Source organism: Bufo gargarizans, chromosome 7 (assembly GCF_014858855.1).
Source record: "Bufo gargarizans isolate SCDJY-AF-19 chromosome 7, ASM1485885v1, whole genome shotgun sequence".
NCBI classification, from domain to species: domain Eukaryota; kingdom Metazoa; phylum Chordata; class Amphibia; order Anura; family Bufonidae; genus Bufo; species Bufo gargarizans.
The window spans coordinates 75,299,109-75,311,488 of NC_058086.1; the positions used below are offsets into that span (position 1 = coordinate 75,299,109).

The 12,380-nt window shown below is 44.6% G+C and overlaps 1 protein-coding gene across 4 annotated transcripts in view; it reads right to left on the bottom strand.

The window, feature by feature from the left end:
- The window catches only part of SLC25A38 (solute carrier family 25 member 38), a 215,971-nt gene that overhangs the window by 29,704 nt on the left and 173,887 nt on the right, over positions 1-12,380 (bottom strand). The window contains exon 6 of one of the 4 annotated variants that reach the window (XM_044300417.1): positions 1,174-1,422. The exons of the other annotated variants lie outside the window; for them this stretch is intronic. The gene's annotated coding sequence lies outside the window, so the exon portion shown is untranslated. The remainder of the gene's footprint in view (positions 1-1,173; positions 1,423-12,380) is intronic. 4 annotated transcript variants of the gene reach the window in all.

The window sequence follows — 12,380 nt, forward strand, 5'->3', positions numbered from 1 at the left end:
TGCGATGGAGATGTGTTGCACTGCCTTGGGCAAATAGTGGCCACACCAGATACTGACCGATTTTCTGACCCCCTCAGTAAGGCAAAACTGTGCACGTTTCAGTGTGGCCTTTTATTGTGGGCAGTCTAAGGCACACCGATGCAATATTCATACTGTCCAATCAGCACCTTGATATGCCACACCTGTGAGGTGGGATGGATTATCTTGGCAAAGGAGAAGTGCTCACTAACACAGATTTAGATAGATTTGTGAATATTTGAAAGTAATGGATCTTTAACGTATGTAGAAAATGTTTCAGATTTGAGTTCAGCAAAATGGGAGCAAAACTATTACTAAGCCTAGGAGGGTGACCTCAGAAGAGAATATGGTAAAATGCAACTTTACATTTGTAAACTTACTGACATCCTAAAAGCATAAAGAGACAATTCCTCGACATAGCAATCCTCCAGTTCTGGGATATAACATCAAGGTCTTTTCCAGGTGAGATTCCTGCATAGTCATACTCACTTTGTAGAAAGAAGTGACAGGTTTCTTCATCAGGACCGATGTCCACTGGTATAAGGCATCTGCCAAAATGTTTAGTTTGTATGGATACTTCTTAGGCTACTTTCACACTTGCGTTCGGGGTTCCGCTTGTGAGTTCCGTTTGAAGGGGCTCACGAGCGGCCCCGAACGCTTCCGTCCAGCCCTAATGCATTCTGAGTGGATGCGGATCCGCTCAGAATGCATCAGTCTGGCAGCGTTCAGCCTCCGCTCCGCTCAGCAGGCGGACACCTGAACGCTGCTTGCAGCGTTCGGGTGTCCGCCTGGCCGTGCGGAGGCAAACAGATCCGTCCAGACTTACAATGTAAGTCAATGGGGACGGATCCGTTTGAATATGACACACTATGGCTCAATTTTCAAACGGATCCATCCCCCATTAACTTTCAATGTAAAGTCTGGACGGATCCGTCTGAGGCTACTTTCACACTTAGAATTTTTTTTTACAATATAATGCAGACTGATCCGCTCTGAACAGAGCCACAGTCTGCATTATATGAGCGGATCCGTCTCAGACGGATCCGCTCTGAACGCAAGTGTGAAAGTAGCCCAACAGTGTCACATATGAACTAATATGAAGGAGGTTAAATTCTTGTTTCTCAGAAATCAAATTGAGACAAAGTAGGTATTAACCTTTATATAGTCTCCTGCTGGGTCTTAGTCTGGATTTTGATACCACAAAAAGGTGAGCTGAGATCTGTTCACATGGGGCAGTGTTGCATGGTGGCTGTTGCTGCTGTGGGTTGGTCAGGCCCATTGCCAAGCCAGTTTAGCATGACACCATGGGCTGTTGGGTCTCACCACCTACAGGTGCTGTGTTACAGTCGTCGCTATTTGGTGCTGTTCGAAGTAGGGAACCACTTGAGAGGCCACTTTGGTGTTCTAGATACAAAAATATTTTTTAGATAGCAGTATCATAGATAGCAGTATAGAACCCCTCCTGACATTTTTGTGTCTGGCCATAAAATTGTCAATGTCTTATTCCCAAATAAGACAGACAAAAGGTCTGTCTAAACAAGAACCAGGGAAGCAGAACAACTTCACACAGACAGGAGATCCCACTTATAAAACCTGTTACTGGAATATGAGTTTCCTCAAAAACCCCTAGACTTGGTGAAGCTGTTCGCATGGTCAGGCTGAGGATACCTTAACCACTTCAGCCCCGCTAGGTGAAACCCCCTTCATGACCAGAGCACTTTTTACACTTCGGCACTACACTCCTTTCACCGTTTATCGCTCGGTCATGCAACTTACCACCCAAATGAATTTTACCTCCTTTTCTTCTCACTAATGGAGCTTTCATTTGGTGGTATTTTATTGCTGCTGACATTTTTACTTTTTTTGTTATTAATCAAAATGTAACGATTTTTTAGCAAAAAAAATGACATTTTTCACTTTCAGCTGTAAAATTTTACAAAAAAAACAACATCCATATATAAATTTTTCACCAAATTAATTGTTCTGCATGTCTTTGATAAAAAAAAAATGTTTGGGCAAAAAAAAATGTTTTGGGTACAAGTTATAGCATTTACAAACTATGGTACAAAAATGTGAATTTCTGCTTTTTGAAACAGCTCTGACTTTCTGAGCACCTGTCATGATTCCTGAGGTTCTACAATGCCCAGGCAGTAGAAAAACCCCACAAATGACCCCATTTCGGAAAGTAGACACCCTAAGGTATTCGCTGATGGGCATAGTGAGTTCATAGAACTTTTTATTTTTTTGTCACAAGTTAGCAGAAAATGATGATGATTTTATTTATTTATTTATTTCTTACAAAGTCTCATATTCCACTAACTTGCGACAAAAAATAAAAAATTCTAGGAACTCGCCATGCCCCTCACGGAATACCTTGGGGTGTCTTCTTTCCAAAATGGGGTCACTTGTGGCGTAGTTATACTGCCCTGGCAATTTAGGGGCCCAAATGTGTGAGAAGAACTTTGCAATCAAAATGTGTAAAAAATGACCGGTGAAATCCAAAAGGTGCACTTTGGAATATGTGCCCCTTTGCCCACCTTGGCAGCAAACAAGTGTGACACATCTGGTATCGCCGTACTCAGGAGAAGTTGGGGAATGTGTTTTGGGGTGTCATTTTACATATACCCATGCTGGGTGAGAAAAATATCTTGGCAAAAGACAACTTTTCCCATTTTTTTATACAAAGTTGGCATTTGACCAAGATATTTTTCTCACCCAGCATGGGTATATGTAAAATGACACCCCAAAACACATTGCCCAACTTCTCCTGAGTACGGCGATACCAGATGTGTCACACTTTTTTGCTGCCAAGGTGGGCAAAGGGGCACATATTCCAAAGTGCACCTTTCGGATTTTGCAGGGCATTTTTTACACATTTTGATTGCAAAGTTCTTCTCACACATTTGGGCCCCTAAATTGCCAGGGCAGTATAACTACCCCACAAGTGACCCCATTTTGGAAAGAAGACACCCCAAGGTATTCCGTGAGGGGCATGGCGAGTTCCTAGAATTTTTTATTTTTTGTCGCAAGTTAGTGGAATATGAGACTTTGTAAGGAAAAAAGAAAAAAAAAGAAAAATCATCATTTTCCGCTAACTTGTGACAAAAAATAAAAAATTCTAGGAACTCGCCGTGCCCCTCACGGAATACCTTGGGGTGTCTTCTTTCCAAAATGGGGTCACTTGTGGCGTAGTTATACTGCCCTGGCAATTTAGGGGCCCAAATGTGTAAGAAGTACCTTGCAATCAAAATGTGTAAAAAATGGCCTGCGAAATCCGAAAGGTGCCCCTTTGCCCACCTTGGCTGCAAAAAAGTGTCACACATGTGGTATCGCCGTACTCAGGAGAAGTTGGGGAATGTGTTTTGGGGTGTCATTTTACATATACCCATGCTGGGTGAGAAATATCTTGGCAAAAGACAACTTTTTCCATTTTTTTTATACAAAGTTGGCATTTGACCAAGATATTTTTCTCACCCAGCATGGGTATATGTAAAATGACACCCCAAAACACATTCCCCAACTTCTCCTGAGTACGGCGATACCACATGTGTGACACTTTTTTGCAGCCTAGATGCGCAAAGGGGCCCAAATTCCTTTTAGGAGGGCATTTTTAGACATTTGGATCCCAGACTTCTTCTCACACTTTCGGGCCCCTAAAAAGCCAGGGCAGTATAAATACCCCACATGTGACCCCACTTTGGAAAGAAGACACCCCAAGGTATTCAATGAGGGGCATGGCGAGTTCCTCGAATTTTTATTTTTTTTGCATAAGTTAGCGGATATTGATTTTTTTTTTGTTTTTTTCTCACAAAGTCTCACTTTCCGCTAACTTAGGACAAAAATTTCAATCTTTCATGGACTCAATATGCCCCTCACGGAATACCTTGGGGTGTCTTCTTTCCGAAATGGGGTCACATGTGGGGTATTTATACTGCCCTGGCTTTTTAGGGGCTCTAAAGCGTGAGAAGAAGTCTGGAATATAAATGTCTAAAAATGTTTACGCATTTGGATTTCGTGAGGGGTATGGTGCGTCCATGTGAGATTTTATTTTTTGACACAAGTTAGTAGAATATGAGACTTAGTAAGAAAAAACAAAAACAAACAAAAAATTTCCGCTAACTTGTGCCAAAAAAAATGTCTAAATGGAGCCTTACCAGGGGGGGGGGGGGGGGGTGATCAATGACAGGGGGGTGATCAATGACAGGGGGGGTGATAACCCATATAGACTCCCTGATCACCCCCCCTGTCATTGATCACCCCCCCTGTAAGGCTCCATTCAGACATCCGCATGATTTTTTACGGATCCATGGATACATGGATCGGATCCACAAAACGCATGCGGACGTCTGAATGGAGCCTTACAGGGGGGTTATCAATGACAGGGGGTGATCAGGGTAATCACCCCCCTGTCACTGATCACCCCCCCTGTAAGGCTCCATTCAGACATCCGCATGATTTTTTACGGATCCATGGATACATGGATCGGATCCACAGAACGCATGCGGACGTCTGAATGGAGCCTTACAGGGGGGTTATCAATGACAGGGGGTGATCAGGGTAATCAGGGTGATCACCCCCCTGTCACTGATCACCCCCCCCCCCCCCCTGTAAGGCTCCATTCAGACATCCGCATGATTTTTTACGGATCCATGGATACATGGATCGGATCCACAGAACGCATGCGGACGTCTGAATGGAGCCTTACAGGGGGGTTATCAATGACAGGGGGTGATCAGGGTAATCAGGGTGATCACCCCCCCCCCTGTAAGGCTCCATTCAGACATCCGCATGATTTTTTACGGATCCATGGATACATGGATCGGATCCACAGAACGCATGCGGACGTCTGAATGGAGCCTTACAGGGGGGTTATCAATGACAGGGGGTGATCAGGGTAATCAGGGTGATCACCCCCCTGTAACTGATCACCCCCCCTGTAAGGCTCCATTCAGACATCCGCATGATTTTTTACGGATCCATGGATACATGGATCGGATCCACAGAACGCATGCGGACGTCTGAATGGAGCCTTACAGGGGGGTTATCAATGACAGGGGGTGATCAGGGTAATCAGGGTGATCACCCCCCTGTCACTGATCACCCCCCCTGTAAGGCTCCATTCAGACATCCGCATGATTTTTTACGGATCCATGGATACATGGATCGGATCCACAGAACGCATGCGGACGTCTGAATGGAGCCTTACAGGGGGGTTATCAATGACAGGGGGTGATCAGGGTAATCAGGGTGATCACCCCCCTGTCACTGATCACCCCCCCTGTAAGGCTCCATTCAGACATCCGCAGGATTTTTTACGGATCCATGGATACATGGATCGGATCCACAAAACGCATGCGGACGTCTGAATGGAGCCTTACAGGGGGGTTATCAATGACAGGGGGGTGATCAGGGAGTGTATATGGGTGATCACCCGCCTGTCATTGATCACCCCCTGTAAGGCTCCATTCAGACATCCGCATGTGTTTTGCGGATCCGATCCATGTATCCATGGATCCGTAAAAATCATGCGGACGTCTGAATGGAGCCTTACAGGGGAGTGATCAATGACAGGGGGGTGATCAATGACAGGGGGGTGATCAGGGAGTTTATATGGGGGTGATCATGGGTGATCAGGGGTTTATAAGGGGTTAATAAGTGACGGGGGGGGGGGTGTAGTGTAGTGTGGTGTTTGGTGCTACTGTACTTACCTACCCGAGTCCTCTGGTGGTCGATCCTAACAAAAGGGACCACCAGAGGACCAGGTAGGAGGTATATTAGACGCTGTTATGAAAACAGCGTCTAATATACCTGTTAGGGGTTAAAAAATTCGGATCTCCAGCCTGCCAGCGAGCGATCGCCGCTGGCATGCTGGAGATCCACTCGCTTACCTTCCGTGCCTGTGCGCGCGCGTTCACAGGAAATCTCGGCTCTCGCGGGAGGACGCGTATATGCGTCCACCCAGAAGAGCAGGACCGCCGGCAGGACGCAATCCTGCGTACGGCGGTCCTAAGGTGGTTAACCTGCCGAAGAGGTTTAACAAAAAAAAAAAAAAATGGACCTAATCCATATTTTGATAGTGTGCTTCCTCAGGTTGGACTAAGCTATTTACCAGCATCACTTGTGTTAATATCACCTCAATCAGGGCTTTGTAACAGGATTTGATGAGGCACTCCTTAAATACTGCCTCTAACCCCTCCCCATGTTTGATACGCACATGTGAGGAGTATTATGATGGGTTGGATAAAGGCAGTATGAAGTTGCTATGATGTCCATAAGAAAATATATTTTAGTGGATATATTTTGAGCCAATATTATTGTTAGGGCTCATGCACACAATTATTTTTCTTCCGTTTCCATTCCGTTTTTTACAGGTCCATATATGGAACCATTCCATGAAAAAAATTGAACATGTCCTAGTCTTGTCCGTTTTGCAGACAAGGACAGGCAGTTTTACAATGCATCCGCAAAAAAACTGATGCAATACGGACGTCGCCCTTACAGAGAAGTACCCTGTATGAAAGTATAGGGCCCCCTAGATGTCATAAAAGAATACTGGGAGGGAGAATGTTACACCTGAGGTAATTTATTATGTGATTAGATTCAGGGAGAGGATGCAAACAGGTCTAGTACATGAAAACATGGTCCAGGTGTAGGCTAGTCAGAAAAGGTAGTATGACCAAAATGCCAGGGAAAGAGTTTATGAAGTAGGTCAAAGGGTGTGGATACTAGTCAGTTGGCATGAGAAGGCCCGTAAACCTTTCATCAACGCCTAAACTATGTGGACTATGGAGTCAAAATCGATCATGATCGCAAGAAAAAGTTTTTCATGTAAACATGATCAAAGTACAAGTTGACCGGAAAACGTGTGCCCTGCCACTCTGCAGTTATCCAGAAGAAGGAGAAAAACGAAAGCGTATTTAACCTAGTAGCCGTAGCGCAGAAGGAAGGATTTCTTGAAGATGCCCAATTCAACCCACAACCATCTATGGTCAAGGTGTCCCACCTATGGGAGGTATTTATCCCTTTCTTATCCACCTTCACAGGGTAACCTAGAAGAACCCAGTTCACAGTTTACCATATGGACACTAGAGACCGCCTCACAATATGGTCATCAGCCTATTGAGTCTCCTTATAGGTGCGTTTTTTTTTTTTTTTTGTATGAAGAAAAAGATAGATGAGATGTTAAGGCTGGACATGATCCAGAAGTCGCATAGTGTGTGGAGCTAACCTGTAGTCCTTATCCCCAAGAAGGATCAAACAACCCATTTTTGTTGGGACTGCAGGAAATTGAATGCCATCACTGTGTTTGATGCCACACATAGATGAGTTACTGGATCAGCTCGCCAGTGATGGAATTGAGTAGGGAATATTGCAAAATCCCAGTGTCCAAACAAGCCCAGGAGAGGTCTACCTTAAAGATGAGTGAACCACTCTTGATTTGGTTCGGGTTTGCAGAATATTTGAAAAAAGTTCGGTTCGGCCCCGAATAGGTTCAGGATGAACCAAAGTTGCTCCAATTACCCTGAAAATTAGTATATAACCCCCCCCCCCCCCCTCTAGCCTAGAACTAGTTTATTTTTTATGATTTTTTTTCTATTTCCCTCTACCCAACCTCTCAAATGCAACAGTAATTGATGCCTGAGTGACACTGACACATATAGCTATGGGTAAACCCATGTTTGATGGCATTAATATACAGCGTGTTTAGAAACTCACCACGCCGTGGTCCTTTATCAGGGGCAGATGATGTTTAAACACACACAGTGTTAGAAAATAAAAAAATAAAAAAGTGGCTTGGGGGAGGTGTCCAAAAATTATGCCTCGACAGGGTCAAAATGCCTGCCTATATGACACACACAAGTGCTGATTGTCAGAAGAAAAAGTGGCTCATTACAAATGACCCTAATTTTTTTTTCCCTTTTAATAGGGAGCAGCAGCACCACAGTGTCGATGTGGAAAGGGTATGGATATAGTGGCATGCAGCAACAATATTAGCTGCAGCAGAAGCAGCATAACATGGAACATACAAGGCAGTAGACCGGCTGTCTATGGGTAGTAGTAGTAACAGTAGTATTGTTGGCAACGGCATATGCTGTGTGTTAATAATGGTGGCAGCAGGGGATTAGCAATGAGAAGCTGCAACAGCAGCCATATGGTACATGTTGGCTGGCAGGCATCAACATGATGGAGGCAGCAGCAGCAGCCTTATGGAATATGATGGTCGTCAGGACATATCAGTGGCATGATAGACGTGGTGGCATGATGGAGGCAGCAGCAACCGCACAGAACATGATGGTTGGCAGGTCGCAGCAGTGGCAAGATGGTGGAGGTGGCATAACGGGAGGCAACAGCCACACTAAACATGATGATTGGCAGGTCGCAACAGTGCCACGATGATTGCGGTGGTATGATGGAGGCAGGCAGTCAGCAACAGTGGCAAGATGGGGCACCACCAGCAAGGCCAGATCTATTCATCAGCCTCAGCCAGAGGAGTGTGAAAAATCTCCCAAATCCAGGCTTAGTTCATCTTGACAAAAGTTATGTTTTGGACACTGGTCCGTTTGGGTGTCATCAGGCTCCCCGGAGTGCTGAAAAGCCTTTTGGAGATGACACTTGAGGCTGGGCAAGATAGAAGAAAGAGAGCGTGCTGTGGCAGTTCCAGCCACTGTTCCATCTGCCTACCCAGAAATCCATGGGGTCAGGTAACAGGGTATGCCCCAGAGAATGGACAAAGTGTAGGTAGGCCTGAACCTGGGTGTTCATGCAGGTGCTGTCGGCTTTCTGATTGGTCTCAGCCTGGCGTGGCATGTGGAAAAACTCCACCATGTAGAGGAGACTGAAATGGCTTCTAATGCTAGTTGCAGCGGGAAGGGAGTGACTCTGCAGTGGCAGAGAGGGGCCTCACTTTCAGACACTGAGGCAAGCTGTGTACAGTGTTTCCTAGTTATAACAATATATCTGCCCTTTAAGAGGGAGGAAAACATTCTTGCCTTGATAGCGAGGCTCTTAAAGCATGGCTATTCAGTAATCATAAGACTTCTTGATGTCACCGATATGCTTGTCACTGCATAAGCAAGCAAGCAAGCATACAGGTCATCATTCTGGCCAGCGTACCTGAGGAGCCAGGTCTTTTCACCTCTGCCCCCCCACTGTGACGACTGGGTGTTGTGGCAGGTGTTACCATCATCATCCTCTTGGTATTCCAACTCCGATTCCTCTTACTACTCCTCCAGTGGCAGGACCTTCTCCTCCTACCCCATGGGAGTCTCTCATTGTGGGTCCCCACAGCAAGATGCGTTAGCTGTTCTTCTTCCTCCTCCTGTGTTTGATGCCACAACGACAACCCAAACAGACCACCTATTACATGAGCATTATTGTCTCTTTAAAAATACATAGGAGGAGAATAAGGAACAACTGCAGTATGAATGGCATGAGCTGCCACTACTTGACCTGTAAACACATGCTCCCTGCTGAGGTGGTCTGGTATATGACCAAATCGTTCACGGCTTTCCACTGCTTGTACAGACACTTGCGCATGTGCAATGTTGAATTACAGAGAGTTAGAATGTCGCAGATTAGCGGCAGCCCGTTCTGATGCTGCAAGTCCATGAGAGCGTTCCTCACCATGTTAGAATGCTTGAAAAGAGTCTCCTGGACATTGCTAGCAGTGATGGCCAGTTTGCCGTGTTCGCCCGCGAACACATGCGGGCTGCCATCATAAATCACAAGTCCGGCAATGCATAGGTAAGTCCTTACCTGTGCATCGCCAGACTTGTGATTTAAGATGGCAGCCTGCATGTGTTCGTGGGTGAACACTGCTAACTGGCCATCACTGATTGCTAGCCCCTTGCGCAAGCCAATGCATCTTTTAAAAAGGTCATGTAGGAAGCATATGTTATTTCCCCCAGGTTCAGGGCGGCTAGAAAGTTGCAACCATTGTCACTGACCACTCTAACCAGTTTAAGTCGGCGGGGTGACAAGCAGTGGGATGTTTGCTGCTTGATATACTTTAGCAACTGCTCACTGGTGTGGCTACTGTCACCCATGCTAATCAGCTACAACACAGCATGGCAATGCTTGACTTGACACATATAATAGGAAGGAGGGGTAGTGCGAGTGACGCTGTGCTCTGCTGATGTTGGTGACAAGGAGGTGGATGAGAGGATAAGTGGATGAGGGGACTGTATCTGTCCGTAACAACTGCTCCAGGTATTCACTGTGGAGAGCAGCTTGCCGCACAGCGAGAATCGCAAGGAGTGGTCTGCGTTCTCTGTGAGAGTACAAGGCACTTTTACAATACGCGAGTGCACCACCGGCAACATGGCGATGTGTGGGTTCAGTTTGTAGACAAGCTAATTGCGGATGGAGAAAAGTTTTTTCATGGCTAAATATTCCGGTATAGATGACTCACAATGGGGCAGAGGAGAAGGAGGAGTCTGAGCAGGAGAAAAGGAAGGTGATGATGATTAAGACAAAAGATTTAGTATTTCTTGGGGATGCGGGTTGGCTGTCACAAAGAGGACCAGACAAAGGAGAACAGACTTGTTCTGACTGGGAAAATACAACTGTCCAGCATTCCCAAAGGATCCAGTGAGTGTGCCTCATGTGGTGCAGTAGACCTCTGGTAGCCTTGAGTGTGTTTGAATGGCCATGGCTTATTTAAATCCTGCAGATCTTGCAAACCTCTGTGGTTTTGTGTGCCTGCCTTGTGGAGAAAAAGCACTATACGGGAGTTGTTCACGCAAAGCTACAGGCAGCCAAACTGGGTTTAACTCTGGCATGGTGCCACTATTGCCGCCACCAACAACACAGCTATGCATGGGGTCCCCAGTCTCCTCCTCAGGGCAGCCCAAACATTGACGGCTCTCACACAAGTCATCAACAGGGAGAGTCTCTTGACTATATGCCGGCGTAGAGTGTGGTGTTTTTTTTTTTTTGCCACTTCTTAGGAAAAAAGCAAGGCGCCCAACTAGGAAAAGGGCAGTGAAATATTGGGGCTGGAAGGAGGAGGAGCAGGAGGAACGTTGTGACCCCTGGCTCCAAAGAACAGTGTCGGAGTCCAGTCATCTACAGGTGAAACTCGAAAAAATGTGATCATCATGCAAAGTTCATTTATTTCAGTAATGCAACTTAAAAGGTGAAACTAACATATGAGATCGACTCATTACATATAAAGCGCGATATTTCAAGTCCTTATTTGTTATAATTTGGATGATTATGGCTTACAGCTTATGAAACTCTAAAGTCTCAATTTTGAGGTACCCTTTGCTCAGGGGGTATGTATTAATTAGCTGACTAGAGTGTGACACTTTGAGCCTAGAATATTGAACCCTTTCACAAAATTCTAATTTTAAGCTGCATTAATGCAATTCCTTTTAATTTGCATTACTGAAATAAATGGACTTTTGCACGATATTCAAATTTTTCGAGTTTCACCTGTACATGTCTTCCTTCTGCGACTGAAAGGAGAACGGAGCCATCCATTCCACAATCTCATCGTCTTTGTCCTTAACAATAATGTTGCTCCTTTCCAAAGCCAGTAGGGAGAATTGTGGCCTACTACAGATGTAATAGAGTTAACACTCATGCTTTATGAGTTGTGTTATCTAAACTAAATGCTTTTCAATGGCTTTTGTTTCAAGATAACACAATGAGTTTAAGAAATTTGAGTTAAGTGTTTGACCCTGCTATATCTGTACTTGTAGCCGGATAGCTGGTGCTGCTACTGACCACATTTTGGCTCATTTAGAACCCTTCCCTAGTCCTGACATTTTTTGGCCTCTCAGATAATATTGGGAGCTATCCTGTGTATAGGTTTAGTAATCACGTGTATGCTGGTTTGACTATAATCAACAACACAAAAACAAAACTAATTGGTAACATGTGGAGACAAGAATAAATTGAAACTCCCAAAAAATTAAAATTTAATCTGTCTGCATATAAAATAAACAAAAATGGATGATTAACCCCTTCAGGACCCTGCCATTTATTACCTTAAGGACCAGGCCGTTTTTTATTTATTTATTTGACATGTGTCACTTTATGTGGTAATAACTTTAGAATGCTTTTACTTATCCAAGCCATTCTGAGAATGTTTTCTTGTGACACATTGTACTTCATGATAGTGGTAGATTTCAGTCAATATTTTTCATTTTTATAAAAAAAATACCAAAATTTATAAATAAATTCCCAACTTTCCAAATTTCTATTTCTCTGCTTTTAAAACAGATAGTTTTAGTGTCTCCATAGTCTGAGAACCATAGTTTATTTTTATTTTTGGGCGATTGTCTTAGGTAGGGTATAATTTTTGCGTGATGAAATGACAGTTTGATTGGCACTATTTTTTTGGTGCCTATGACTTT